This window comes from Engystomops pustulosus, chromosome 2, assembly GCF_040894005.1.
Source record: "Engystomops pustulosus chromosome 2, aEngPut4.maternal, whole genome shotgun sequence".
NCBI classification, from domain to species: domain Eukaryota; kingdom Metazoa; phylum Chordata; class Amphibia; order Anura; family Leptodactylidae; genus Engystomops; species Engystomops pustulosus.
Window position 1 is genome coordinate 254,919,315 of NC_092412.1, and position 25,963 is coordinate 254,945,277.

The 25,963-nt window shown below is 45.0% G+C and overlaps 1 protein-coding gene across 1 annotated transcript in view; it reads right to left on the minus strand.

Moving 5' to 3' along the window:
* Positions 1 to 25,495, minus strand: part of LOC140119661 (galactosylgalactosylxylosylprotein 3-beta-glucuronosyltransferase 1-like) — a 126,231-nt gene extending 100,736 nt beyond the window's left edge. The window contains exon 1 of the mRNA XM_072138911.1: positions 24,010 to 25,495. The gene's annotated coding sequence lies outside the window, so the exon portion shown is untranslated. The remainder of the gene's footprint in view (positions 1 to 24,009) is intronic.
* Between the last annotated feature and the right edge of the window lie 468 nt (positions 25,496 to 25,963).

Below are 25,963 nucleotides of genomic sequence, written 5' to 3' on the forward strand. Positions count from 1 at the left end.
GACCACTATACAAATCTATGGGGGTGCATTATAGAATGGGAACACCATACATTAAGGGGGCACTGTATTATGGGAGGGTGTTCTATACCCTGGGGGGCTGTATTTGAGAGAATGACATCATATAGCAAGTTCGCCCCCATTTATAAAGAGGGGCGCTCCATATAACATTATTAAGAAGGAGCTGTGTCTATATATCAGGGAGACACTGCACTTTGAGTAATTGAGGTAACTTTAGGGGCACAGTGTGGTCAGTTGTGATGTGGGAGTATATATTACTTGGGATAATAGTGTGGGACATATTATTTAGGTGACACAATACTGTCAGGGACTGCAGGAGCTTTAGGGGCACAGTGTGGTCAGTTGTGGTGTGGGAGTATATATTACTTAGGATCATAGTGTGGGACATATTATTTTAGTGACACAGTACTGTCAGTGACTGCAGGAGCTTTAGGGGCACAGTGTGGTCAGTTGTGGTGTGGGAGTATATATTACTTAGGATCATAGTGTGGGACATATTATTTAGGTGACACAATACTGTCAGTGACTGCAGGAGCTTTAGGGGCACAATGTGGTCAGTTGTGGTGTGGGAGTATATATTACTTAGGATCATAGTGTGGGACATAATATTTTGGAGACACAATACTGTCAGTGACGGCAGGAGCTTTAGGGGCACAGTGTGGTAAGTTGTGGTGTGGGAGTATATATTACTTAGGATCATAGTGTGGGACATATTATTTAGGTGACACAATACTGTCAGGGACTGCAGGAGCTTTAGGTGCACAGTGTGGTCAGTTGTGGTGTGGGAGTATATATTACTTAGGATCATAGTGTGGGACATATTATTTAGGTGACACAATACTGTCAGTGACTGCAGGAGCTTTAGGGGTGCAGTGTGGAGATGTGCAATACGGAGGAGACATTATGAAGTTCTCTGCCTGATGGAGAAGAGTTGTCACTACAGTTGAAAACTTTCCGTACTACAGGGGGCACCAGAGAGGCTGCAGGATTGTGAGGGCCGGTGATTATCAGATATCATTACCAACGATAATCACTTATATAATCCTCAGGGTGTGAGCAGAATTGGGCTTTTTTTTTATTGTATGAAGCTTTTTTTGTACATCAGTATAGAGCTAATATTCAGTCACTATGTGGAGGTAAAGGACACGGTTTGGCGGTATTATTTGGTATAAATATGATATAACTTATGCAGCGGTAGTGGTGGTAATATCTAGGACCTGCAGCTGTATCACTGCGGTATTTGTACAGTAGGGGAGTGATATGTGGCGCTATTATTATGTCCTGGTAAAGTGATGTCATTGGTAATACGGGTCTTTAAATACTTTTCTATGGGCCTCCATTATTTCTACATACCATATAGCAATTGTAATGCAGTAAAAAATGATACAATGTAGCAGTGTCCTATAGGCACTATATGCATTTTATTTATTACCCTATAGCAGTATGATTTATTTGCTGTATTGTCCTATTATGTATGCCGTGTATAACAGTATTTATTTATAGAATGCAATTTCCTATAGCAGTATTATTTACCATACAATACCGTCATTTCCTATTACATAAGCAACTTGTAGCTGTATTAGTTTATTGCTGTAGTTTCCTATTATTTATGCATCTTGTAACAGTATTATTTATGTACTATAATTTCTTATTATGGACGCACCATATTATTTATCTACTGTCATGTCCTATGATGTATGCACCCTATAGCAGATTTATTTATCTATAATGTATGCATCCTATAGCAGAATTATATATCTACTGTCATGTCCTATAATGTATGCACCCTATAGCAGATTTATTTATCTATAATGTATGCATCCTATAGCAGAATTATATATCTACTGTCATGTCCTATAATGTATGCACCCTATAGCAGATTTATTTATCTACTGTCATGTCCTATGATGTATGCACCCTATAGCAGAATTATTTATCTACTGTCATGTCCTATAATGTATGCACCCTATAGCAGATTTATTTATCTACTGTCATGTATCTACTATAATGTATGCATTGTCACGGGCACGGATGCCCCTGCACACTCATATCCCTGGACGCAGGCGCACCGGTGTTCCTCTTGGTGCCTCCGGTTCCTGTTTTCAAGGTAACTTACCTCTCCCGACTCCGCGGACGATAATTGGCGCTGGCCGGCCGCCTTCCCTGATAAATTCCCAGCCCCCTCCTGTGTTCCCTGCCGCATCTTCATGCCTTGTGCCCTAGAGAAAGCTTGTACCCATGCCCTGCGCTGTTATTGTGATTTCCCATTGCTGCCCGTCCTGACCTCCTGCCTGTCTCCGACTACAATTCTGCCTAACGTCTGTGCAGGGGCGTAACTACAGTGTTAGCAGCCATAGCATCTGCTATGGGGCCCACAGTGTCAGGGGGCCCCATCATCCAACCTGACAAACTAAAGAATGGAGGATGTACACCATTATTACATATACATTGTATGATGTGTATGTATACTGCATTATGCTCTATATGTGTACTTTGTATACCGTGTATATTTTTTAAGGGAGAAGGCAGAAGTTTGCTATAGGTGCCCTGCCTCTTCTAGTTACGCCACTGCGCCTGTGTACCTCGCCTGCTATACTAGCAGGATGACCTCTAGGAGCGGAGGAGAGCGGAGGAGATCAGTCGCTTCATAACTGGTGGCTCAGTAATTGCTGGATGTTGTAATGACGCTTGTACATGTTGGTGTGTAATCGATGAGAGGTGACCACTAGTCTGTAATTGACTGGAGGCTAACCCCGGGACGGTCAGCGCTCTAACCCCAAGGTCAGCGCCGATCCTTACAGTCATCACATTGCAGGTTCCCCATCAGGTAGCCGGAAAAATCAATGGTTATTGGAGCGTTACTGGGAAGGCGGATTAGTGGCTGTCACAGCAATCGGATTAATTAGAGATACGGCCACTTCCAAAGAGTAAACTTTATGGCGCTATAAGTTAATTGTGTCATTACTCCATCCCCGTGGGGAGAAAACATCTGCTAAAATTCTCCGTTACTGCTCGTGCAAGGAATTCTAGAAAGACGAAGCTGCAGATCCCATCAAATCATGAGATTTGTAGGACCCAGAAGAACGAGCCATAAAACGTTCTGTTGACTCAAAGTTTTCGTGTTTGAGATCTATCACACAAGCATGTGTCTCCTGTGTGGTGTAGTATATAGAGGATGTGTTTCCTGTGTGGTGTAGTATATAGAGGATGTGTTTCCTGTGTGGTGTAGTATATAGAGGATGTGTCTCCTGTGTGCTGTAGTATATAGAGGATGTGTCTCCTGTGTGGTGTAGTATATAGAGGATGTGTCTCCTGTGTGGTGTAGTATATAGAGTATGTGTCTCCTGTGTGGTGTAGTATATAGAGGATGTGTTTCCTGTGTGGTGTAGTATATAGAGGATGTGTTTCCTGTGTGGTGTAGTATATAGAGGATGTGTTTCCTGTGTGGTGTAGTATATAGAGGATGTGTCTCCTGTGTGGTGTAGTATATAGAGGATGTGTTTCCTGTGTGGTGTAGTATATAGAGGATGTGTTTCCTGTGTGGTGTAGTATATAGAGGATGTGTCTCCTGTGTGGTGTAGTATATAGAGGATGTGTCTCCTGTGTGGTGTAGTATATAGAGGATGTGTCTCCTGTGTGGTGTAGTATATAGAGGATGTGTCTCCTGTGTGCTGTAGTATATAGAGGATGTGTCTCCTGTGTGGTGTAGTATATAGATGATGTGTCTCCTGTGTGGTGTAGTATATAGAGGATGTGTCCTGTGTGGTGTAGTATATAGAGGATGTGTCTCCTGTGTGGTGTAGTATATAGATGATGTGTCTCCTGTGTGGTGTAGTATATAGAGGATGTGTCCTGTGTGGTGTAGTATATAGAGGATGTGTCTCCTGTGTGCTGTAGTATATAGAGGATGTGTCTCCTGTGTGGTGTAGTATATAGAGGATGTGTCTCCTGTGTGGTGTAGTATATAGAGGATGTGTTTCCTGTGTGGTGTAGTATATAGAGGATGTGTTTCCTGTGTGGTGTAGTATATAGAGGATGTGTCTCCTGTGTGGTGTAGTATATAGAGGATGTGTCTCCTGTGTGGTGTAGTATATAGAGGATGTGTCCTGTGTGGTGTAGTATATAGAGGATGTGTCTCCTGTGTGCTGTAGTATATAGAGGATGTGTCTCCTGTGTGGTGTAGTATATAGATGATGTGTCTCCTGTGTGGTGTAGTATATAGAGGATGTGTCCTGTGTGGTGTAGTATATAGAGGATGTGTCTCCTGTGTGGTGTAGTATATAGATGATGTGTCTCCTGTGTGGTGTAGTATATAGAGGATGTGTCTCCTGTGTGCTGTAGTATATAGAGGATGTGTCTCCTGTGTGGTGTAGTATATAGAGGATGTGTCTCCTGTGTGGTGTAGTATATAGAGGATGTGTCTCCTGTGAGGTGTAGTATATAGAGGATGTGTCTCCTGTGTGGTGTAGTATATAGAGGATGTGTCTCCTGTGTGGTGTAGTATATGGAGGATGTGTCTCCTGTGTGGTGTAGTATATAGAGGATGTGTCTCCTGTGTGGTGTAGTATATAGAGGATGTGTCTCCTGTGTGGTGTAGTATATAGAGGATGTGTCTCCTGTGTGGTGTAGTATATAGAGGATGTGTCTCCTGTGTGGTGTAGTATATAGAGGACGTGTCTCCTGTGTGGTGTAGTATATAGGAGGATGGGTCTCCTGTGTGGTGTAGTATATAGAGGTCGTGTCTCCTGTGTGGTGTAGTATATAGAGGATATGTCTCCTGTGTGGTGTAGTATATAGAGGACGTGTCTCCTGTGTGGTGTAGTATATAGAGGATGTGTCTCCTGTGTGGTGTAGTATATAGAGGATGTGTCAGCTCTCCTGTGTGGTGTAGTATATAGAGGATGTGTCTCCTGTGTGGTGTAGTATATAGAGGATGTGTCGACTCTCCTGTGTGGTGTAGTGTATAGAGGACGTGTCTCCTGTATGATGTAGTATATAGAGGATGCGTCTCCTGTGTGGTGTAGTATATAGAGGATGTGTCTCCTGTGTGGTGTAGTATATAGAGGATGTGTCTCCTGTGTGGTGTAGTATATAGAGGATGTGTCTCCTGTGTGGTGTAGTATATAGAGGATGTGACTAATGTGTGGTGTAGTATTTAGAGGATGTGTCTCCTGTGTGGTGTAGTATATAGAGGATGTGACTAATGTGTGGTCTAGTATATAGAGGATGTGTCTCCTGTGTGGTGTAGTATATAGAGGATGTGACTAATGTGTGGTGTAGTATATAGAGGATGTGTCACCTGTGTGGTGTAGTATATAGAGGATGTGTCTCCTGTGTGGTGTAGTATATAGAGGATGTGACTAATGTGTGGTGTAGTATATAGAGGATGTGTCACCTGTGAGGTGTAGTATATAGAGGATGTGACTAATGTGTGGTGTAGTATATAGAGGATGTGTCACCTGTGAGGTGTAGTATATAGAGGATGTGTCTCCTGTGTGGTGTAGTATATAGAGGATGTGTCTCCTGTGTGGTGTAGTATATAGAGGATGTGTCTCCTGTGTGGTGCAGTATATAGAGGATGTGTCGACTCTCCTGTGTGGTGTAGTGTATAGAGGACGTGTCTCCTGTGTGGTGTAGTATATAGAGGATGCGTCTACTGTGTGGTGTTGTATATAGAGGATGTGTCCTGTGTGGTGTAGTATATAGAGGATGTGTCTCCTGTGTGGTGTAGTATATAGAGGATGTGTCTCCTGTGTGGTGTAGTGTATAGAGGACGTGTCTCCTGTGTGGTGTAGTATATAGAGGATGTGACTAATGTGTGGTGTAGTATATAGAGGATGTGTCACCTGTGTGGTGTAGTATATAGAGGATGTGTCACCTCCCCTTTAAATCCTTTGTCGGTGGAATATGCTGCAGATTCTCATCTTATCTTTGTTATTAGAGTTCTGGACTCTGCTTTTCTCTGCAGATCAGCCAAATTAGGTAAAACGCGCGTATTGTCAGTGTCCCCTGGGGTGTTCTCAAATAATCAGATAGTTCTGCAGCGTCCACTCCACAGCCGCGCAGCCTTGATTGCCTTCCCCCTGGAAACTGGAGAGGCCGATGGCAAAAAATACGTCTTCTAATATATTCCATATCATATGTGCTGCAGTATTATTGTATACAGTCTGCAGTGAGGAGAAACAAACGCTGTGAGGATGTGACATATGCAGATGATAAGACGTATCACAAGACGAATCGAATTGCCAGAATCCTCTCTGATACCGTCTTGGACTCAACACAAGTTGTAATTACTTTGGATTAAATCCATTCATCACAGCGTATGTGGCAGAGCGCTCCGCAGATTATTACTCCATACATTATCACATGTTAGTAAATATATCTATAATATCTCACACACTGATACATCTCTGTCCACACACATTGCAGAGACATTCATAGAAAGAACCAACTATGTGTTCTACTGACAAATATGGGGCAGTATTATAGTAGTTATATTCTTGTACATAGGGGGCAGTATTATAGTAGTTATATTCCTGTACACAGGGGGCAGTATTATAGTAGTTATATTCCTGTACATAAGGGGCAGTATTATAGTAGTTATATTCTTGTACATAGGGGGCAGTATTGTAGTAGTTATATTCCTGTACATAGGGGGCAGTATTATAGTATTTATATTCCTGTACATAGGGGGCAATATTATAGTAGTTATATTCCTGTACATAGGGGGCAGTATTATAGTAGTTATATTCCTGTACATAGGGTGTAGTATTATAGTAGTTATATTCTTGTACATAGGGTGCAGTATTATAGTAGTTATATTCTTGTACATAGGGAGCAGTATTATAGTAGTTATATTCCTGTACATAGGGGGCAGTATTATAGTAGTTATATTCTTGTACATAGGGGGCAGTATTATAGTAGTTATATTCCTGCACATATGGGGCAGTATTATAGTAGTTATAGTCTTGTACATAGTGGGGCAGTATTATAGCAGTTTATTCTTGTACATAGGGGGCAGTATTATAGTAGTTATATTCTTGTACATTGGGGGCAGTATTATAGTAGTTATATTCTTGTACATAGGGGGCAGTATTATAGTAGTTATATTCTTGTACATAGGGGGCAGTATTATAGTAGTTATATTCTTGTACATAGGGGCAGTATTATAGTAGTTATATTCTTGTACATAGGGGGCAGTAATATAGTAGTTATACTCTTGTACATAGGAGGCAGTATTATAGTAGTTATATTCTTGTACATAGGGGGCAGTATTATAGTAGTTATATTCTTGTACATAGGGGGCAGTATTATAGTAGTTATATTCCTGTACATAGGGGGCAGTATTATAGTAGTTATATTCCTGTACATAGGGGGCAGTATTATAGTAGTTATATTCTTGTACATAGGGGGCAGTATTATAGTAGTTATATTCCTGTACATAGGGGGTAGTATTATAGTAGTTATATTCTTGTACATAGGTGGCAGTATTATAGTAGTTATATTTTTGTACATAGGGGGCAGTATTATAGTAGTTATATTCCTGTACATATGGGGCAGTATTATAGTAGTTATATTCTTGTACATAGGGGGCAGTATTATAGTAGTTATATTCTTGTACATAGGGGGCAGTATTATAGTAGTTATATTCTTGTACATAGGGGGCAGTATTATAGTAGTTATATTCCTGTACATAGGGGGCAGTATTATAGTAGTTATATTCTTGTACATAGGGGGCAGTATTATAGTAGTTATATTCTTGTACATAGGGGGCAGTATTATAGTAGTTATATTCCTGTACATATGGGGCAGTATTATAGTAGTTATATTCTTGTACATAGGGGGCAGTATTATAGTAGTTATATTCTTGTACATATGGGGCAGTATTATAGTAGTTATATTTTTGTACATAGGGGGCAGTATTATAGTAGTTATATTCCTGTACATATGGGGCAGTATTATAGTAGTTATATTCTTGTACATAGGGGGCAGTATTATAGTAGTTATATTCTTGTACATAGGGGGCAGTATTATAGTAGTTATATTCTTGTACATAGGGGGAAGTATTATAGTAGTTATATCCCTGTACATAGGGGGCAGTATTATAGTAGTTATATTCTTGTACATAGGGGGCAGTATTATAGTAGTTATATTCTTGTACATAGGGGGCAGTATTATAGTAGTTATATTCTTGTACATAGGAGACAGTATTATAGTAGTTATATTCCTGTACATAGGAGTAGTATTATAGTAGTTATATACTTGTACATAGGAGGCAGTATTATAGTAGTTATATTCTTGTACATAGGAGACAGTGTTATAGTAGTTATATTCCTGTACATTGGAGTAGTATTATAGTAGTTATATTCTTGTACATAGGGGGCAGTATTATAGTAGTTATATTCCTGCACATAGGGGGCAGTATTATAGTAGTTATATTCTTGTACATAGGGGTCAGTATTATAGTAGTTATATTCTTGTACATAGGGGGCAGTATTATAGTAGTTATATTCTTGTACATAGGGGGCAGTATTATAGTAGTTATATTCCTGCACATAGGGGGCAGTATTATAGTAGTTATATTCTTGTACATAGGGGGCAGTATTATAGTAGTTATATTCTTGTACATAGGGGGCAGTATTATAGTAGTTATATTATTGTACATAGAGGGCAGTATTATAGTAGTTATATTCCTGTACATAGGGGGCAGTATTATAGTAGTTATATTCTTGTACATAGGGGGCAGTATTATAGTAGTTATATTCTTGTACATAGAGGGCAGTATTATAGTAGTTATATTCCTGTACATAGGGGGCAGTATTATAGTAGTTATATTCCTGTACATAGGGGGCAGTATTATAGTAGTTATATTCTTGTACATAGGGGTCAGTATTATAGTAGTTATATTCTTGTACATAGGGGGCAGTATTATAGTAGTTATATTATTGTACATAGGGGGCAGTATTATAGTAGTTATATTCCTGTACATAGGGGGCAGTATTATAGTAGTTATATTCTTGTACATAGTTCCATGTGGGGAATCACAGACTCTTATCCTCTCATCACTCCTAACTATTATCTCCCAATCAATACTGTTGAATAATTTATGATTTGTAAGGAGACGGTTTTTAATTTGACTGAATCATTGATGTCCTGTTTACATGTTTGGCTGCAGAAGGTTAAACTCATCCCGGGGAGACTGAATAAGTTGGTTTGTAAAGGGTTAAGGACGTGGATGCTATATATAATACCTGCTGCACCAGCTTATATCCAGTGCTTTGATTCTCAGGTCGGGGCGGGAGGCTTTGGCTCCGGGGTCATATTCTCTACGTGTGAGATGAATCGCTCTGTGACCTTGGCGCCATTCCCAGTGTCGTTACTGATGTCCCATCAAGACAAGGTGGAGAAACTGATGCAGAATATGAGGGGAATGCTGATAAGTTATCAAGGTTATCCACAGGATCTTGGGGAGGTAACAGCTAAAAGTTTTAAGTAACTTAAAACCGCTTAAACCGCTGTCTGATATAACTGGTTGAGATCCTCCTCTGCGGTCTGATATAACTGAATGAGACCCTCCTCTGCCGTCTGATATAATTGGATGAGATCCTCCTCTGCCGTCTGATATAACTGGATGAGATCCTCCTCTGCCGTCTGATATAACTGGATGATACCCTCCTCTGCCGTCTGATATAACTGGATGAGACCCTCCTCTGCCGTCTGATATAACTGGATGAGATCCTCCTCCTCTGCCGTCTGATATAACTGGATGAGACCTTCCTCCTCTGCCGTCTGATATAATTGGATGAGATCCTCCTATGCCGTCTGATATAACTGGATGAGATCCTCCTCCTCTGCCGTCTGATATAACTGGATGAGACCTTCCTCCTCTGCCGTCTGATATAATTGGATGAGATCCTCCTATGCCGTCTGATATAACTGGATGAGATCCTCCTCCTCTGCCGTCTGATATAACTGGATGAGATCCTACTCTGCCGTCTGATATAACTGGATGAGATCCTACTCTGCCGTCTGATATAACTGGATGAGATCCTCCTCCTCTGCCGTCTGATATAATTGGATGAGATCCTCCTCCTCTGCCGTCTGATATAATTGGATGAGATCCTCCTATGCCGTCTGATATAACTGGATGAGATCCTCCTCCTCTGCCGACTGATATAACTGGATGAGATCCTACTCTGCCGTCTGATATAACTGGATTAGACCCTCCTCTGCCTTCTGATATAACTGGATGAGACCCTCCTCTGCCGTCTGATATAACTGGATGAGATCCTCCTCCTCTGCCGTCTGATATAACTGGATGAGATCCTCCTCTGCTGTCTGATATAATTGGATGAGATCCTCCTCCTCTGCCGTCTGATATAACTGGATGAGATCCTCCTATGCCTTCTGTTATAACTGGATGAGACCCTCCTCTGTCGTCTGACATAACTGGATGATACCCTCCTCTGCCGTCTGATATAACTGGATGAGATCCTCCTCCTCTGCCGTCTGATAAACCTGGATGAGATCCTCCTCCTCTGCCATCTGATATAACTGGATGAGACCCTCCTCTGCCGTCTGATATAACTGGATGAGACCCTCCTCTGCCGTCTGACATAAATGGATGATACCCTCCTCTGCCGTCTGATATAACTGGATGAGATCCTCCTCTGCCGTCTGATAAACCTGGATAAGATCCTCCTCCTCTGCCGTCTGATATAACTGTATGAGATCCTCCTCTGCCGTCTGATATAACTGGATGAGATCCTCCTCTGCTGTCTGATATAACTGGATGAGATCCTCCTCTGCTGTCTGATATAACTGGATGAGATCCTCCTCTGCCGTCTGATATAACTGGATCAGACCCTCCTCTGCAGTCTGATATAACTGGATGAGATCCTCCTCTGCCGTCTGATATAACTGGATGATACCCTCCTCTGCCATCTGATATAACTGGATGATACCCTCCTCCTCTGCCATCTGATATAACTGGATGAGGTCCTCCTCTGCCATCTGATATAACTGGATGAGACCCTCCTCTGCCGTCAGATATAACTGGATGAGATCCTCCTCCTCTGCCGTCTGATATAACTGGATGAGACCTTCCTCCTCTGCCGTCTGATATAATTGGATGAGATCCTCCTATGCCGTCTGATATAACTGGATGAGATCCTCCTCCTCTGCCGTCTGATATAATTGGATGAGATCCTCCTCTGCCGTCTGATATAACTGGATGAGATCCTCCTCCTCTGCCGTCTGATATAACTGGATGAGATCCTCCTCTGCCGTCTGATATAACTGGATGAGACCCTCCTCCGCTGTCTGATATAATTGGATGAGATCCTCCTCCTCTGCCGTCTGATATAACTGGATGAGATCCTCCTCCTCTGCCGTCTGATATAACTGGATGAGATCCTCCTCTGCTGTCTGATATAACTGGATGATACCCTCCTCTGCCGTCTGATATAACTGGATGAGATCCTCCTATGCCGTCTGATATAACTGGATGAGATCCTCCTCCTCTGCCGTCTGATATAATTGGATGAGATCCTCCTATGCCTTCTGTTATAACTGGATGAGACCCTCCTCTGTCGTCTGACATAACTGGATGATACCCTCCTCTGCCGTCTGATATAACTGGATGAGATCCTCCTCCTCTGCCGTCTGATAAACCTGGATGAGATCCTCCTCCTCTGCCGTCTGATATAACTGGATGAGACCCTCCTCTGCCGTCTGATATAACTGGATGAGACCCTCCTCTGCCGTCTGACATAAATGGATGATACCCTCCTCTGCCGTCTGATATAACTGGATGAGATCCTCATCTGCCGTCTGATAAACCTGGATGAGATCCTCCTCCTCTGCCGTCTGATATAACTGGATGAGATCCTCCTCTGCCGTCTGATATAACTGGATGAGATCCTCCTCTGCTGTCTGATATAACTGGATGAGATCCTCCTCTGCTGTCTGATATAACTGGATGAGATCCTCCTCTGCCGTCTGATATAACTGGATGAGATCCTCCTCTGCCGTCTGATATAACTGGATGATACCCTCCTCCTCTGCCATCTGATATAACTGGATGAGATCCTCCTCTGCCGTCTGATATAACTGGATGAGATCCTCCTCTGCCATCTGATATAACTGGATGATACCCTCCTCTGCCGTCTGATATAATTGGATGAGACCCTCCTCCTCCGTCTGATATAACTGGATGAGACCCTCTGCCGCCTGGCCTGATTTCCCATACAGATACAATGTAACAAACCTCCTGCTGTGGACACTCATAACGATGACTGCACTGCTACATTTTAACAATCAATCAGGATGATGCTTCTCATATAGCCGAGGACTTTCTAGCAATGTCTCTCCTTTTAGGTTTATTTCTCTAACTGATAATGTAAAGTCACAGACACATAGTAGCAAACCCTCTGCTGTGTGGAGGATATAAATGACAATGCAGAATCTTTATAAAATGAAAGTGTTTATATATATTTGCACCACGCAGAGGAGAAGTATCAGGCAGCACCAGGTAAGTGGATGAGATGAGATCCTCCTCCTCTGCCGTCTGATATAACTGGATGAGACCCTCCTCTGCCGTCTGATATAACTGGATGAGACCCTCCTCTGCCGTCTGACATAAATGGATGATACCCTCCTCTGCCGTCTGATATAACTGGATGAGATCCTCATCTGCCGTCTGATAAACCTGGATGAGATCCTCCTCCTCTGCCGTCTGATATAACTGGATGAGATCCTCCTCTGCCGTCTGATATAACTGGATGAGATCCTCCTCTGCTGTCTGATATAACTGGATGAGATCCTCCTCTGCTGTCTGATATAACTGGATGAGATCCTCCTCTGCCGTCTGATATAACTGGATGAGATCCTCCTCTGCCGTCTGATATAACTGGATGATACCCTCCTCTGCCGTCTGATATAACTGGATGATACCCTCCTCCTCTGCCATCTGATATAACTGGATGAGATCCTCCTCTGCCGTCTGATATAACTGGATGAGATCCTCCTCTGCCATCTGATATAACTGGATGATACCCTCCTCTGCCGTCTGATATAATTGGATGAGACCCTCCTCCTCCGTCTGATATAACTGGATGAGACCCTCTGCCGCCTGGCCTGATTTCCCATACAGATACAATGTAACAAACCTCCTGCTGTGGACACTCATAACGATGACTGCACTGCTACATTTTAACAATCAATCAGGATGATGCTTCTCATATAGCCGAGGACTTTCTAGCAATGTCTCTCCTTTTAGGTTTATTTCTCTAACTGATAATGTAAAGTCACAGACACATAGTAGCAAACCCTCTGCTGTGTGGAGGATATAAATGACAATGCAGAATCTTTATAAAATGAAAGTGTTTATATATATTTGCACCACGCAGAGGAGAAGTATCAGGCAGCACCAGGTAAGTGGCACTAAATTTATCGGATCACGTTCGCCTTTTTGATTTCCGATTTTGAGATTTATTTCTCTTTATGACCCAGTAAAATTCCTCGCAGTCGGCGATAAGGGAATGATTGGAGATTCTCCGTCTGCTCGCAGCTGCCCATCCGCCGACTCTATTCCCCGGTAATTGTCACCTGCGAACCTGCAATCTGGCGCCCGCCGCGAGCCGAGGATTTCATCTAGAGACGCGGTGGTCTCCGGCACATACAGACCCCCCGCCGCTATCTCCAGCATCGACTCCGCTTCCCATCGATTTTCACTCCGCTCTTACAAATTAGCGGGGAACATGTGATAATATCCGTGTACGAGGAGCGGGGACACCTTAGGAGGGGAGACAATTCTGCACATTGGGGCTCATTTACTAAAGGCTCCGCAGCGGCATTTCCGTCGGGTTTCCCGAATGTTTCCGTTTTGCGCTGAATTCTGCCGGGATTCTGGCGCACGAGAATGGATTTTGGCGCAATCGCGCCGGCTTTCACGCGACAAATCGGGAGGACCTTGTAGAGAGTTGGGACCACAGAGCAGCATCTGATGGGGCAGACTGTGAGACAAACTCTAATCTTGGATATAGAACCCCTTAGATGCCGTGGTTCATAGGGACCACGACATCTTAGGGGTTATGGAGGGAATAAGCCGATTTGTGTATGCTGCATGAGAAACTTTGATTTAAATTTCTCACCTCCCACTCAAAAGTCTTTAAATATAATATACGGTACATATACACTCACCGGCCACTTTATTAGGTCCACCATGCTAGTAACGGGTTGGACCCCCTTTTGCCTTCAGAACTGCCTCAATTCTTCGTGGCATAGATACAACAAGGTGCCGGAAGCTCCTCAGAGATTTTGCTCCATAGTGACATGATGGCATCACACAGTTGCCGCAGATTTGTCGGCTGCACATCCATGATGCGAATCTCCCGTTCCACCACATCCCAAAGATGCTCTATTGGATTGAGATCTGGTGACTGTGGAGGCCATTTGTGTCCAGTGACCTCATTGTCATGTTCAAGAAACCAGTCTGAGATGCTTCCAGCTTTATGACATGGCGTATTATCCTGCTGAAAGTAGTCATCAGATGTTACAGGGTACATTGTGCTCATAAAGGGATGGACATGGGCAGCAACAATACTCAGGTAGGCTGTGGCGTTGTACCAAGGGGCCCAAAGAGTGCCAAGAAAATATTCCCCACACCATGACACCACCACCACCAGCCTGACCCGCTGGTACAAGGCAGGATGGATCCATGACACCACCACCACCAGCCTGACCCGCTGGTACAAGGCAGGATGGATCCATGACACCACCACCACCAGCCTGACCCGCTGATACAAGGCAGGATGGATCCATGACACCACCACCACCAGCCTGACCCGCTGATACAAGGCAGGATGGATCCATGACACCACCACCACCAGCCTGACCCGCTGATACAAGGCAGGATGGATCCATGACACCACCACCACCAGCCTGAGCCGCTGATACAAGGCAGGATGGATCCATGACACCACCACCACCAGCCTGAGCCGCTGATACAAGGCAGGATGGATCCATGACACCACCACCAGCCTGAGCCGCTGATACAAGGCAGGATGGATCCATGACACCACCACCACCAGCCTGACCCGCTGATACAAGGCAGGATGGATCCATGACACCAGCACCACCAGCCTGACCCGCTGATACAAGGCAGGATGGATCCATGACACCACCACCACCAGCCTGAGCCGCTGATACAAGGCAGGATGGATCCATGACACCACCACCACCAGCCTGACCCGCTGATACAAGGCAGGATGGATCCATGACACCACCACCACCAGCCTGAGCCGCTGATACAAGGCAGGATGGATCCATGACACCACCACCACCAGCCTGAGCCGCTGATACAAGGCAGGATGGATCCATGACACCACCACCACCAGCCTGAGCCGCTGATACAAGGCAGGATGGATCCATGACACCACCACCACCAGCCTGAGCCGCTGATACAAGGCAGGATGGATCCATGACACCACCACCACCAGCCTGACCCGCTGATACAAGGTAGGATGGATCCATGACACCAGCACCACCAGCCTGAGCCGCTGATACAAGGCAGGATGGATCCATGACACCACCACCACCAGCCTGACCCGCTGATACAAGGCAGGATGGATCCATGACACCACCACCACCAGCCTGACCCGCTGATACAAGGCAGGATGGATCCATGACACCACCACCACCAGCCTGACCCGCTGATACAAGGCAGGATGGATCCATGACACCACCACCACCAGCCTGACCCGCTGATACAAGGCAGGATGGATCCATGACACCACCACCACCAGCCTGAGCCGCTGATACAAGGCAGGATGGATCCATGACACCACCACCACCAGCCTGAGCCGCTGATACAAGGCAGGATGGATCCATGACACCCCCACCACCAGCCTGAGCCGCTGATACAAGGCAGGATGGATCCATGACACCACCACCAGCCTGAGCCGCTGATACAAGGCAGGATGGATCCATGACACCACCACCACCAGCCTGACCCGCTGATACAAGGCAGGATGGATCCATGACACCACCACCACCAGCCTGACCCGCTGATACAAGGCAGGATGGATCCGTGCTTTCATGTTGTTGACGCCAAATTCTGACCCTACCATCCGAATGTCGCAGCAGAAATCGAGACTCATCAGACCAGGCAACGTTTTTCCAATCTTCTACTGTCCAATTTCGATGAGCTTGTGCAAATTGTAGCCTCAGTTTCCTGTTCTTAGCTGAAAGGAGTGGCACCCGGTGTGGTCTTCTGCTGCTGTAGCCCATCTGCCTCAAAGTTGGACGTACTGTGCGTTCAGAGAAGCTCTTCTGCCTACCTTGGTTGTAACGGGTGGCGATTTGAGTCACTGTTGCCTTTCTATCAGCTCGAACCAGTCTGCCCATTCTCCTCTGACCTCTGGCATCAACAAGGCATTTCCGCCCACAGAACTGCCGCTCACTGGATGGTTTTTCTTTTTCGGACCATTCTCTGTAAACCCTAGAGATGGTTGTGCGTGAAAATCCCAGTAGATCAGCAGTTTCTGAAGTACTCAGACCAGCCCTTCTGGCACCAACAACCATGCCACGTTCAGAGGCCACAAATCACCTTTCTTCCCCATACTGATGCTCGGGAGAACTGCAGGAGATTGTCTTGACCATGTCTACATGCCTAAATGCACTGAGTTGCCGCCATGTGATTGGCTGATTAGAAATTAAGTGTTAACCAGCAGTTGGACAGGTGTACCTAATAAAGGGGCCGGTGAGTGTATATATGAAAGAAAAACTAATAGGAAACCATAATAGGTATCACTGTGTGTAATGACATAACTGTACACAACCCTCATCATTGTCATCCCATAACCTATAAAAATACTGCCAGATTTCTTTGTTTTTGTTTAAAAAGTATAAAAAGCATGACAATTTTTTTTAAATATTATTATTGCTTTTTTTTTTAATAATATCATTGACAGTATAGTAAAAAATGTAATAAGTAAAAGATAGTTATGTATTTACTTATAACAAAGTTTTTTTTTGTTCTGCAAACGTAGTAAAAATTGATAAACATTTATAGAAATGTAATTGTATCAGCGGAGAGAATTAACTATTTCAGCTGCACAAAAGTTTCATGTGTAAATGTGTCAATTTTTGAATCGTCTTTTACCTCCCAGAAAGAGTTAAAAAAAAAATTCACAAGGTCAACAGCGTCATATAGTTACTGCGCTTAGACCTGTCCGCCCCTTTAAGTGAGCGTCTAGATATCTTTATTTTCAGTTGTTGAAGTTTTTGATATTTCTTTTAGACCTGCCTGCCCCTTTAAGTGGCCGTTTGGCTGTGAGTCCGGGCGCGGGTGCAGCGTCTGTGGGCAGCAGCTGGTGACAGGTGGCAGCGGACCGGCCATGTGCCAGGGGAAATACACAGCCATAAGCTCACGGCTTTCCTGGCACCGAGTATTAGATCTACAGGGACGTTAAATATTAACCATAGTGAGGAGCTGGGGGCTGCGGACACGGATCCTTGGGGGGGGGGGGGGTGAGCGCCCCCTCGCAGATGACTAAATCCCCCCCAGAGCAATATAGATGACACAGATACCGGAGTCTGAGAAAAGGAGGCTCTATGTTGTCTAAAGGGAACCTGTCAGCAACAGTGACCAGACAGACTGCAGCCAGGTCCCTGGAGATCTGTGTAATACACCCTATGGGGCAGATTTACTTACCCGGTCCATTCGCGATCCAGCGGCGCGTTCTCTGCGCTGGATTCGGGTCCGGACGGGATTTATTAAGGTAGTTCCTCCGCCGTCCACCAGGTGGCGCTGCTGCGCTGAAAAGCATTGGAACGCGCTGGAGTTCACCGGCTCGGGCTGAGTGAAGGTAAGTGCAAGCTCCGCGACACATTTTCCATTTTTAAATGAGGCTGTTTTTCCGAATACGTCGGGTTTTCGTTCGGCCACGCTCACCGATTTCCGTCGCGTGCATGCCAGCGCCGATGCGCCACAATCTGATCGCGTGCTCCAAAATCCCCGGGAAATTGAGGGGAAATTGGCGCAAATCGGAAATATTCGGGTAACACGTCGGGGAAACGCGAATCGGGCCCTTAGTAAATGACCCCCAATGTGTGTGTTGTTAGTAGCAGCAGGACTCTGAACTATGGATTTATGTTCCTGGATTGTAGCTTCTCCAAGAGCACTGTGGGCATGTCCTCACACTGCTGTTCTCTGTGCTCTCTGCGGCCACTGTAAGGTATTGTCCCTGTAGAGCTGTATAATCAGACCTTTGTGTATGTTGTTAGTAGTAGCAGGACTGTGAACTATGGATTTATGTTCCTGCATTGTAGCTTCTCCAAGAGCACTGGGGGACATGTCCTCACACTGCTGTGCTCTCTACGGCCACTGTTAGGTATGGTCTCTGCAGGTCTGTGTAATAATACCACTGTGGATGTTGTAAGTAGCAGCAGGACTGTGAAATATGGATTTATATTCCACTAATTCATTCCCTCACACTGCTGTGCTCTTAGCCCTCAGCCTCCTGTGCTGCAGCTGGAGAGATGTGTTATCACAGCGTTGTGAATGTTCATAGTGGCAGCAAAATAATTGCATTCTGGGACTGTCCTCACACTGCAGTGCTCTTAATTCTGTGTATTGAACTTCTCTACCTCTCTCCCCTCTGAACGCCTTCTGTAACATCCAACCAAAACATAAGGGGATGGGCTGTGGCACAGACCAATGCAAGGAGCTAAGAGCACAGCAGTGTGAGGACACAGCTCCAGAAGAGAATGTTGTCCTTTAAGACACCTGAATAAAGTTGTAGCCTGCCTGATTTGATCACTTGATACAATGTATATCTCCTTACTGTCAGTAAATAGGCACACTCTTGGTTTGAGATAAAAGCTGTTATAGACCTAATTGCACGCAGCACAGGGTTTGTTACAATGTATCACATTAGCCATTGGTGTCTGAGATAACATCCTACTTTTATGGTGACTACAATCTTCACTGATACATTGTAACAAACGTTGTCTGTGTAAAAGTCTGAATGTATACGAGTATGACATCATTCATTGGCAGCAAGCAGAGATCTTACGACACGAAATTTTATTAAATTTTATTAAATTTTAATTATTTTAAATGCTTTCCGATTGGTGCAGGGACCCAACAATCAGCCCCCCTGATTCCTGCTTCCAGAATAGCAGCTCCCAGCGCAGATCCATCTGATATTAGGATATACATAATCCTCTTGTATCGTCCACAATCTGAGCACTTGTGAGTATTGATTACTGGCTGGAGAATCGATGTGCGGGATCCTCCATGTGTCTGATGGCCGCCCACAATGTGCAGAGCCATGATCAATGACATAATGGAATAATGGAGAAGAATCCCGGACCACGAACATGGGGCGGTCATTGTAACAGATTAGAGAGATTCACACAAGATATTACTGTATACACAATATACAGTACAGTGTATAAACAGCCACCACTAGGGGGAGCTCAGGAGATTACTACATACTGTATATACAGCCACCACTAAGGGGAGCTCAGGAGATTACTACATACTGTATAAACAGCCACCACTAGGGGGAGCTCAGGAGATTACTACATACTGTATACACAGCCACCACTAGGAGGAGCTCAGGAGGTTACTACATACTGTATAGACAGCCACCACTAGGGGGGCTCAGGAGATTACTACATAATGTATATACAGCCACCACTAGGAGGAGCTCAGGAGATTACTACATACTGTGTATACACCACCACTAGGAGGAGCTCAGGAGGTTACTACATACTGTATATACAGCCACCACTAGGGGGAGCTCAGGAGATTACAACATACTGTATATACAGACAGCACTACAAGGAGCTCAGGAGATTACTACATACTGTATATAGAGCCACCACTAGGAGGAGCTCAGGAGATTACTACATACTGTATATACAGCCACCACTTGGAGGAGCTCAGGAGATTACTACATACTGTATATACAGCCACCACTAGGAGGAGCTCAGTAGATTACTACATACTGTATATACAGCCATCACTAGTGGGTGCTCAGGAGATTACTATATACTGTATATACAGCCACCACTAGGAGGAGCTCAGGAGATTACCATGTACTGTATATACACTGCCACTAGAAGGAGTTCAGGAGATTACTACTACTGTATATACAACCACCACTAGGAGGGGCTCAGCAGATTACTACATACTGTATATACAGCCACCACTAGGAGGAGCTCAGGAGATTACTACATACTGGGGGTCATTTACTAAGGGCCCGATTCGCGTTTTCCCGATGTGTTACCCAAATATTCCCAATTTGCGCCGATTTTCCCTGTATTGGCACGCGATCGGATTGTGGCGCATCGGCGCCGGCATGCACGCAACGGAAATCGGGGGCGTGGCCGATAATTTCAGTTTGCCTCACTAATGAGACTCATTCATTGCACTAGGGAGCGGTAAAGATTCCGACATACAGTATATGTACAGCCACCACCAGGAGCTCAGGTGATTACTTCAAACTGTATATACAGCCACCACTAGGAGGAGCTCAGGAGATTACTACATACTGTATATACATCCACCACTAGGGGGAGCTCAGGAGATTACTACATACTGTATATACAGCCTCCACTAGGAGGAGCTCAGGAGATTACTACATACTGTATATACAGCCACCACTAGAGGGAGCTCAGGAGATTACTACATACTGTATATACAGCCACCCACTAGGAGAAGCTCAGGAGATTACTACATACTGTATATACAGCCACCACTAGGAGAAGCTCAGGAGATTACTACATACTGTATATACAGCCACCACTAGAGGGAGCTCAGGAGATTACTACATACTGTATATACAGCCACCACTAGGAGGAGCTCAGGAGATTACTACATACTGGATATAGAGCCACCACTAGGAGGAGCTCAGGAGATTACTACATGCTGTATATACGGCCACCACTAGGAGGAGCTCAGGAGATTACTACATGCTGTATATACAGCCACCACTAGGGGGAGCTCAGGAGATTACTACATACTGTATATACAGCAACCACTAGGGGGAGCTAAGGAGATTACTACACACTGGATATAGAGCCACCACTAGGAGAAGCTCAGGAGATTACTACATACTGTATATACAGCCACCACTTGGAGGAGTTCAGGAGATTACTACATACTGTATATACAGCCACCACTAAGGGGAGCTCAGGAGATTACTACATACTGTATATACAGCCGCCACTAGGAGGAGCTCAGGAGATTACTACATACTGTATATACAGCCACCACTGGGGGGAACTCAGGAGATTACTACATACTATATATACAGCCACCACTAGGGGGAGCTCAGGAATTTAATATATATTGTATATACAGCCACCACTAGGAGGAGCTCAGGAGATTACTACATACTGTACATACAGCCACCACTAGGAGGAGCTCAGGAGATTACTACATACTTTACATACAGCCACCACTAGGGGGAGCTCAGGAGATTACTACATACTGTATATACACAGCCACCACTAGGGGGAGCTCAGGAAATTACTACATACTGTATATACAGCCACCACTAGGAGGAGCTCAGGAGATTACTACATACTGTATATACAGCCACCACTGGGGGGAGCTCAGGAGATTACTACATACTGTATTTACAGCCACCACTAGGGGGAGCTCAGGAAATTACTACATACTGTATATACAGCCACCACTAGGAGGAGCTCAGGAGATTACTACATACTGTATATACAGCCACCACTGGGGGGAACTCAGGAGATTACTACATACTATATATACAGCCACCACTAGGGGGAGCTCAGGAATTTAATATATATTGTATATACAGCCACCACTGGGGGGAGCTCAGGAGATTACTACATACTGTATGTACAGCCACCACTAGGGGGAGCTCAGGAAATTACTACATACTGTATATACAGTCACCACTAGGGGGAGCTCAGGAGATTACTACATACTGTACATACAGCCACCACTAGGGGGAGCTCAGGAGATTACTACATACTGTATATACAGCCACCACTAGGAGGAGCTCAGGAGATTACTACATACTGTATATACAGCCACCACTAGGGGGAGCTCAGGAGATTACTACATACTGTATATACAGCCACCACTAGGGGGAGCTCAGGAGATTACTACATACTGTATATACAGCCACCACTAGGAGGAGCTCAGGAGATTACTACATACTGTATATACAGTCACCACTAGGGGGAGCTCAGGAATTTAATATATATTGTATATACAGCCACCACTAGGGGGAGCTCAGGAGATTACTACATACTGTATATACAGTCACCACTAGGGGGAGCTCAGGAGATTACTACATACTGTATATACAGTCACCACTAGGGGGAGCTCAGGAGATTACTACATACTGTATATACAACCACCACTAGGGGGAGCTCAGGAGATTACTACATACTGTATATACAGTCACCACTAGGGGGAGCTCAGGAGATTACTACATACTGTATATACAGTCACCACTAGGGGGAGCTCAGGAGATTACTACATACTGTACTATCTATCTCCTATCTATATATCTGCAGATGTTTGCACCTGTATCAGTCTCCTTTGAGTCTCACAATCTCATCCCTTTATCTCCCTGATGTTGTCCGCTCTCCCTGTAATATGTCTTTATAACGTGAGAGCAGAGACCCCCGAAGCAATCTCATCGCTGCAGTCCCCCAAGTGCGGACCACCGTACCCCCATATTACTGCCTTATCTCTATAACTGGGGGCAGATGGGACGTGGAGACCTGGAGAAGGTGTGGATGAGTCTGCAGACCCTTCCTACACCCACAGAGAGGGGACCCAATACATCACCCCATTACAGAACCCCCGATATATTGATAGCAGGGGGTCCCCAATACAGCACAAGGAATTTATATTGCTCTATACATTGTACATCAATAGGGTCTCCAGGGGGAAATGTCACCTGCTGAAAGAGTCTAGGACCCCGGTTGTCAGACCCCACATTCCTGCAGTGCAGCCCACAGATCTGACAACACTGATAGGGTGGTCTATGGGGGGCAGATACTACTACTGCAGGTATCCCCATACATATTCATGCAGGGGGCTTCTCCTACACAGGTGCTGGGAATTCTGCACTTTTTTGGGGGAAAAAAATTACAATTCTCCCCCTTAAGACCACCAAGTGTCAGTGGACTCCTAACTATAGGTGTAGCCCCTATAGAAGCCAATGTAAAGGAGTGAACTGCCTCATCATCACATGTCACACAATAAATACATAAAATACTAATATAAATGAAATAATTATAATAAAATAATAATAATAATAAAACATTAAAGGACAATAACAATTATAGTCATTCAATAAAAATGCATCATTAATCTATGTTGATATTAATAAATATATATCCATCATAATAAATTCACATAAATAGATACATTAATACAAATATTAAGAAATTGATATAAATAAAAAAAGACACATATTAATCATAATTAAAATATATGGATATAATAATAAATAAAAAAACAAACAGTTATAAAATCAATAAAAAAAATCAATAAAATAATAAAAACAGAATAAAATTCTAATAAATGACATAAATCAAAATGAAATCAATTTCACCCTAAGAAACGCAGTAACACGATAATATGAGAAGTCATGTGGCTGTCAAGTTCAACTTCTCCCATAGATCTGGCGCCAGGAGGTTCAGAGAGCAATAAAAGCTGCTTTCCAATTCTTAAAGGGACATCAGATTCAGTCCTGTGTAGTCATAACGCAGTGACATTGATAAGTCTTGACTGAAGAGCTGACAATCACCCCACAGCCAGGGGGCATAGATGAGCACCAATAATCCGGTGTTCAGGTGCAGGGATATGACAGAAAACGGAATCTTTGCACCAAATGCAGGAAATCTCACGTTTGACGCCCCCCCCCCCCCCCCAAATCACTGTTATTGGCATTCAAAGAAAGTAGTGGAGGGTCGACCTACCTGATGGATGGAGGCTGCTTCATTTTCTCCTGTGCAAAGTGAGACGCAAGGTAGAACGTGCCGGGCATCGTCATGTGGCTGCTGCTGGGGGCTGTGCAGATACTGGAAGCGATGGTTAGTGGTCCGGTGCCCCCCTCAGTGGTCAGTGGTCCAGTGCCTACTCAGTGGTCCAGTGTCCCTTCAGTGGTTCAGTTCCCTCTCAGTGGTCAGTAGTTAGGTGCCCCCTCAGTAGTCCAGTGCCCCTCAGTAGTTCAGCCCCCCCTCAGTGGTTCAGTTCCCTCTCAGTGGTCGGTGATCCGGTGCCACCTCAGTGGTTTGGTGCCCCCTCAGTGGTAGGTGATCCAGTGCCCCCTCAGTGGTTAAGTTCCTCCTCAGTGGTCGGTGGTCCAGTGCCCCCTCAGTGGTTTGGTGCCCCCTCAGTGGTAGGTGATCCAGTGCCCCCTCAGTGGTTAAGTTCCTCCTCAGTGGTCGGTGGACCAGTGCCCCCTCAGTGGTTTGGTTTCCCCTCAGTAGTCGGTGATCCGGTGCACCTTCAGTGGTCGGTGATCTGGTGCACCCTCAGTGGTTTGGTTCCCCCTCAGTGGTCGGTGGTCCAGTGCCCCCTCAGTGGTTTGGTTTCCCCTCAGTAGACGGTCATCCGGTGCACCTTCAGCGGTCGGTGATCCAGTGCACCCTCAGTGGCTTGGTTCCCCCTCAGTGGTCGGTGGTCTGGTGACCCCTCAGTGGTTTGGTTCCCCCTCAGTGGTCTGGTGCCCCCTCAGTGGTCGGTGGTCTGTTTCCCCCTCAGTGGTTGGTGGTCTGGTGCCCCCTCAGTGGTCGGTGGTCCGGTGCCCCCTCAGCTCCGGCAGCCTCCAGTCACTGGATGGAGAATCCCCCGCCTGTGCCCTTACACTGCAGACGCCTCTTGAGGTCTCCCGCCTGGATCTGCCTGTATAGGAATGACTGCGCCACCTTACAATGCACAGACTGGAGGAGAAGCCGATGCGGGGGATTGTTCTCCTTCCTCTCCGGCTCGTTTCATGTTGGAGTCCAGGGATGGAGCGAGCGAGAACAATGCACAACCTTGCATTTAAATCTGAATGGCGGGGAGGTATTTAGGGGAGATTAGTATGCGCTGGGCTCTGATTGGCCGCAGGTTAGGGACGCAGTGACAGAGAGAAATGGCTGGAGAGCGGCGAGTGCCGAAAAGTCAGGATATTTTTTTTTATCTCCCGTCTTGGCTCGAAGGATTCATCAGAGTCTGAATGAAAGGCGTTCATCACGGCCGCCGCATCAATCCCCCTCAACAACATCTGATCCCGGAGCGGCGTCTGCTTATCCAGGAGCAGCAGCAGGATGTGAGCGAGCACTGGAGGAAGGGGGAATGTGTGCAGGGACTAGGACAAATCCAGGGAATCCAGGGATCGCTGGCAGGGACAGGATGATCAGTGCACAATACGGGGTCCATACAGTAATGGGGGAATGGGGGTCATCCGAGAGAAAGACTATCCGGCTCAAATAGAGAATTATGGGGTCCGTGCTGCACACGGATAAGGAATGTGAGAAATCAGGGAATGCTCGGATGTGTGGAGGTGATTGAATTATTAGGATACTAGATTATTCAGGACAGTGGGATAATCCGGAATCTGGGAGATGGAAGGAAGCTGAGAATTGTGGGGGTGTACGGCATCAGGATCCAGAATTGTGGCAGCGATTGGATTATCAGATAAGATCTCACGGGGATTTGAGAATTGTAGAAATTTGCGGATAAGAATAAATGTGGGAAATCGAGAAATGGTCGGCAGCAATAGGATTATTAGAGTCTGGATAAGGTAAGAGTTATGGGGCTGATATCAAGGATATAGGACAGTAAGGGAATTAGGGGATTTCTGGCAGTGACTGAATATTAGGATATGGAGATGGATGTAGGAATGTGAAGGTTTGGGTCGAGCAGGAATTTGATGACAAGATTAGA